Consider the following 6,236-nt stretch of genomic DNA (forward strand, 5'->3'; position numbering starts at 1 on the left):
ATAACCATGCGACATAAAACTATAAATTAGAAAATAAACTCCTCTATTACAGCACATATTACAATAAAAATTATACGAAGTGTAAATGCAGTTTTGTCACACAGCAATATACAGTTTTCTTTCGATACCAGATGATGACTCGGTACATCAGTGGCTTTAATTACTCGAGTACCGCCAGTGTTAAATTCTTCATTCAGAGAGAGCTCGAAGATTAATCACAATTTCCCGGCTGACGAGCCATAATAAATTATCAAATCAGAAAATCCGCGGAAAAAGGCGCGCACTCACTTTCGTTAAAACAATCCGAACGGATTTTCGCAGTCGGCGTAAACACAGAGAGAGAGGCGAAAAAAATATTTGCGCTACTATTCAGTGACAACGATATTTATACGAGTCGCGCGGCGAAATGATTTCCGCGGGGTCGGTTGATATATGGTGGCCGATCGACAGAAAAAGAGGCATTGGCGGTGTATAAAGTGCGCCGGGGCTGAACATTTAAATTTTAAATGGCCGTCCGACCGGTATTCCGCTGTGTGTATATATTTGCACGCATACACGTTTGTGTCACCTGGTCCGGGGTCGGATAGCTGTAATTCGCTGTTTCCCCGCGCCTCCTGATCGAAAACCGTCCTTTTTATCGCGCGAACGGATCCCAGAATGGGTAGATATTTGCCCGGAGCAGATATTCTGTACAGTCTTCCTCTCCCCCACGGATATATTGCCCATGGATTATTAGAAGTCTGGCCCCGGAATGATTGGTTATACGAGGCTCCATTTACCTCGCTGCCTCTCGGTTTTTCCTCCTGCTACCCGGTGGTCCTCGATATTCGTCCTGCATCGGGAAGAATACCCAGGAATACCCATCCACCCCCGCGCCACCGCACCGATTCGAGGAGTAATATCGGACACGTGCAATGATTTCGCAAGCGATTTTAAATTTGATTTATCCGCGCCGGTCACGCGTATTGCGGCCGCCATTTACTGGCATTTGCGTCTGTTCAACGGGATTTTTTCCACTCTTTTTGTTTTCGTTTGATATCCGTTTCGTCTATCGGCTTGGTCGAGAGGATAATGCGGAGGGATGAGGATTTTTAATGGCAGGATGCTGTATCCTTGAACCTTCCCGTGTCGAATAACGGTACAACGTCGTTGGATGCAGTTGTTGGAATTTTAGAATATTACTTTTTATTAGAATATTTTTTTTAGATGTGTTATTCTTATTTATGGACGTTTCTTCAGTATCATGATTAATTTGTTTTCGTTTGACACTGGAAGGTCTGGGTTGGGTTAGGGTTAGAGTTAGGGTGTCGTCTTGATGGTACTTTTTTAAAATGTTTTGCTGAACTTTTTATAAAATATCTAATTTGGGATGGTGGCTTGTTTTAGCCCTAAATTAGTTATAATATTAAACGGTATTAGATGGCAAGGAGTTAATTTATTTCTTTCTATCGAAGAAAGATTCGAAAATGACGAACACCCTAAAGTAGAATCTTACTTTCTGTATTAACCCTCAGGTGGCTTTATACAGTCAGTCTTACAATTGATGGATTGATTAAATCGGAATAACGTTTTTCTGCCTAACTATAATAGATAGATCAGTTTACTAGACGATACGCGCAATGTAAATTTAGTGGACTCCGCATTGTGTCCACAAATCGCATCAACCATTCCACCCTCGAGTGCACCATTCCGCCACAACATGCCGAACAAAAGAGCCTTTAATTTCTTTCCGAATAGGGGGTTGGAGGAAGGGTGAGGGGAATCGAAAACGATGATTGCACGTAAAACCGAATTAACGTTGTCCCCGTCGGCGGTCTGGTTGCCTTGGAGCGAGCCGCTTAGAAAGGCCGGCGCGTACCTCGCTGCGCGGCCATTGTATTCAAATTAGTTTAATAGGACGCATCGATCAAACGACAAATCCTAATTACGGATATCGCGGGCGGCTATCTCGACGTCCCGCGTCTACCTCGCCTCTCGCAGTTTTCGTGCCGTAGGAAAAATTTCGATCTCGATTATCCGGAATCACTGCACACGCACACACACATACACATACACGCACGGTCACAGGGGCTTGTCCCCTTCCATTAATTAATCGAATTGTGATCGGCAGTCTGGCACTGGAGGGTCCCTTTTGCCGCGTTCGACGTCGCTCGCCAGGATAAACGCAGCGCTTTCCTCGACCAGCCTCGTGTTTCTCTCCCGATCGATTTGTTCTTCGGTGTAAATGCGGCTTAACGGAGGTTGCTTACGGTTCTGAGCGAACTCCATCCGGTTGCATAGCGACTCGCAGGCAAACATGTGGTTAGACCGGTTGACTCAGACAGGTCGGTTCGGTTCTCTACACCGGCCCTTTCTCTGTTCCCTCGTCTTCGTGTGTTTCCCGAGTCCCGTCTCTCCCTGTCTTTCCTTATTCCTGATCCCTCGGCCTTCCTCCTCCTCCTTCTTCTCCCCTTCCTCTTCTTCTTCTTCGTTTTTTCGCGATCTATCCAGCGTATCTCGGTAGCATCCAGCGAATAACGCCGATGAATGTACTGGGTGTCTCGCGATAAGTGCCATTTTATGCACAGGGTGGATCGTTCGATGTCGCCACATCGACTGTTTTTATTATTATTATTATTATTATCAACGCGCGCGGCAGCGCGCGAACCAAGTTCCCCTCCCGCCACATCTAAGCTGCCGAGTAGTTATTCTCGTACGATAGTTTAGCGCTTTTTAGCCATATTGCCACCGCCACTGCCGCTCTCCCCGGTAACCGAGGTCAACAAAAATTTTTATTTGAGCTAGATATAATATCAACTAACTCTCATGTAAGAGCAACTTTCTACCTACCCTGGAACCTGAGATAAAAATACCCCAAAAACGCATAATTCTTGGAATATATATAGGAGGATGATGATCATGTTAATTCTAACCCACTTCCAGACAAGCTAGAAACTTGAAATTTTGGAATCAGGTGTCTTTTATATCTAAACCAACAAGAAAAATCGAAAATCCCGAAAAAAATACCACATACGTCATGTGGTTGGGCATATCCTATATACTTCGGGTTAAATCTTTCGAAAATGTCGTTATTTTTGCGATAGGACGCACCGTTCCCGAGATACAGCCACGTGCGTGTTTTAAGTGAGATGGATCATGCTATTTTCTGCAAATAAACTTCCGTCTATGAATCCTCCGAATATCTGGCCATTTCTTACAAAAATAACATGATGTCCAAACCAAAACACTTCGTGTAAAGGTTGACCAAGTTCCCCGGCCCATCCACTTCAGTGATATGAAGGACGGACCAAAGTTCCTCTCGCCTATCAAAGTTGTGATATGATGGATGGATCAAGTTCCTCTTGCCTATAAGGGCTGTGATATCGGGAAAGACCAATTCCCAGAGGCCAACGATTGTTGCACTTATCTAATTCAAACTTTACAACCTAGGGAACTTGGAGTCTGCACTGGCACTACTATTTTGACTTGCATGAGAAATATTTATATCCGGATTCCCAAGTGCTCAAGCATCTTGATGAAAATCTTACGAATTTTTTTAAATCTGCCGTTGCTTCGTCTCCTGCAGAATCATCTCCTTCTCCGCCGTATCCGGATATAAATTTTTCTCATGTAAGTCAAAATACTAGTGCCAGCGCAGACGCCAAGTTCCCTAGGTTGTAAAGTTTGAATTAGGTAAGTGCAACAATCATTGGCCTCTGGGAATTGGTGTTTCCCGATATCACAGCCCTTATAGGCAAGAGGAACTTGATCCATCCATCATATCACAACTTTGATAGGCGAGAGGAACTTGGTCTATCCTTCATATCACTGAAGTGGATGGGCCGGGGAACTTGGTCAACCTTTACACGAAGTGTTTTGGTTTGGATTTATTTTAAACGGACCGAAGCCCCCTTACATAAATGTTTACAATAGAAAACAATGAAAGACTACTCGTAAAATAACATAGACAGGACATGCACAAAAACTAATGGTACAAACTATATGGTATTATCCTATAATCCTGCGTAATTGATTTTTAAACACGTGCAAAGACTCGATGAAATAATCAATACGATTATAGAGAGTCTATAATAATGCGATTTATTGGATTAATTAATCCATAGGCTTTATCCTATCTCTAATCCTGCTCTAATTCTCAATACACGTTCAGGTACACAGAAATTGATTTGCACAAGTAGAGAGAGGGACAATCAATATAATTATTAATTAAATTGAAAATAAAGCTCTGGTCGGATACTCTTCTTCGAGCAGACAATGTTTCTAGGTTTATTGTGGTTAGTATTGTGGAGTAATGATCAAAGAATGACATTGGATTATTTAGCTTATATGAACAATACCTGAGAAATTTATGCTGAACTTTCTTTCTCATTAAGTGTAGAAATAAGTTCTCGGCCTGAGAATAAAAACGGCTGTATTAAGTATTCGAACTGAAACATTTTATTTCCGGTTGGGGGATTTTATAATACCAACCTAGTAGAGCAAATTACCCGACTAATAGTTTAACATAATCTCAAAATATTATTGTAACCACAATAAACAATATGAGTTGGCAAAAGACGCATGTTAGGCATTGTATGCTTTTCGCATATCAACTGAAGAAAAACAGTACCGAGGCTAAGGAGATGATATGTGAGGCGTTGGGAGAAGATGCTGTATCTATCAGCACCATCAAGAAGTGGTTCCAAAGATTCCGGAGTGGAAATTTCGACCTCGAAGATGACAAGAGAGTGCCGAAGAAATTTCCTGATGAAGATTTGGAGCAATTACTCGAAGAAAATCCTTGCCAAACGCAAGCAGAGATAGCTTGCTACTGGGTTAGGCGTGACGCAACAAAACGTTTCCGTTCGGCTGAAGAAGCAAGGAAAAATTCAAAAGCAGGGTCGCTGGGTTCCACAAGTGCTATCGGAAAGCAACAAATTGAGACCGCACGCAGCAAAAGCGACCAGTGACGCTCTGGATTCGTTGGGCTGGGAAGTTTAGCCACACCGGCGTATTCACCAGACCTGGCTCTGTCAGATTATCACTTGTTCAGATCGCTACAACATCATTTGGTGGATACACACTTCGAAACAGTCGGAGAAGTCGAAAAATGCCTCGCAGACTTCATCGAGTCAAAACCGCCATCTTTCTTTCACCAAGGGATTCGTCGTCTGCCCGAGAAGTGGGAGAAGTGTGTAGAAACAAATGGAGACCACTTTCCCCCGGTTAAAACATACTTGTATTTTATGTAAGGAAATATTGAATTTTTTGACGAAAAAACTTATTTCTACACCTAATATTAGTGTTTAAAAATTCCTTTTTGTCATAGAAGAAGAAAACGTTCAGGGTGTATAGAAATTATATTCATCACTCTATTCACTTAGTACTCTATTCATCACAAGGATAAAAATTGCAGAAGGAATGATCGGCCGAAACTCGATCGTTCTCCAGAAAAATTATGATGAAGTATTAACATTGACAAACTGATTTTATTTATATTATATTTTCATTCCTCAGTCAGACGGAGTTAATTATAATTTCTTGACACCCTGTACAGTTCGAAGAATCTCTAACTGTACAAATAATGAAACATGTTCTTCACACAGGAACTCCATTGCACGCTATTGGTATACAGTGATTGCCATTAACCCTTTGCACTCGGTTGTCCCCTCTGAGGCATCACCAAAAATTGCTGTATCATTATTCAAAATATTGTTTACATTATTAAATATATCGGTATCTAATCAATTGCTGAACATTTAGGTATTGTATGAGGTATTATACCAATTTCATATCCATAAAGTTTCAAAAATCATAGGGAATGGAAATATTCTAGCGAGGAAGGAATGTTTAATTTTCCAGTTGAAATAGCTCCGAGTGCAAAGGGTTAATATTTGAATACTCTTGAGAAGATACTTTCTAAAGTATTGGACCATACGACTTGAACTTTTTGAGAAGTTAGAATAATTTCTTGTTTCTTCGATCGTTTTGTATACAATTTTGATGTATTATCTGCTAATTCAGTGTTTATATAAAATGGTACTTTTTGTGGGACACCCGGTGTATTCTTGAGGACTGTAACTGTGCAGTAGCTGCACGCTGTGCATGTAACGAGGTGTACCGTGTTTAAATGCGACGAGATAAATCGCGGTGTTGGCAAGGACTGCTGACTATGTCACTTTGATTGCGAAGTTGCCAATTCTTGTCTCTTCTTTTCTTGGGTTTCTTTTGTCTTTTCCTGACGATCTAATGTTGTG

The sequence above is a fragment of the Lasioglossum baleicum genome, chromosome 8, assembly GCF_051020765.1.
Source record: "Lasioglossum baleicum chromosome 8, iyLasBale1, whole genome shotgun sequence".
Classification (NCBI taxonomy): domain Eukaryota; kingdom Metazoa; phylum Arthropoda; class Insecta; order Hymenoptera; family Halictidae; genus Lasioglossum; species Lasioglossum baleicum.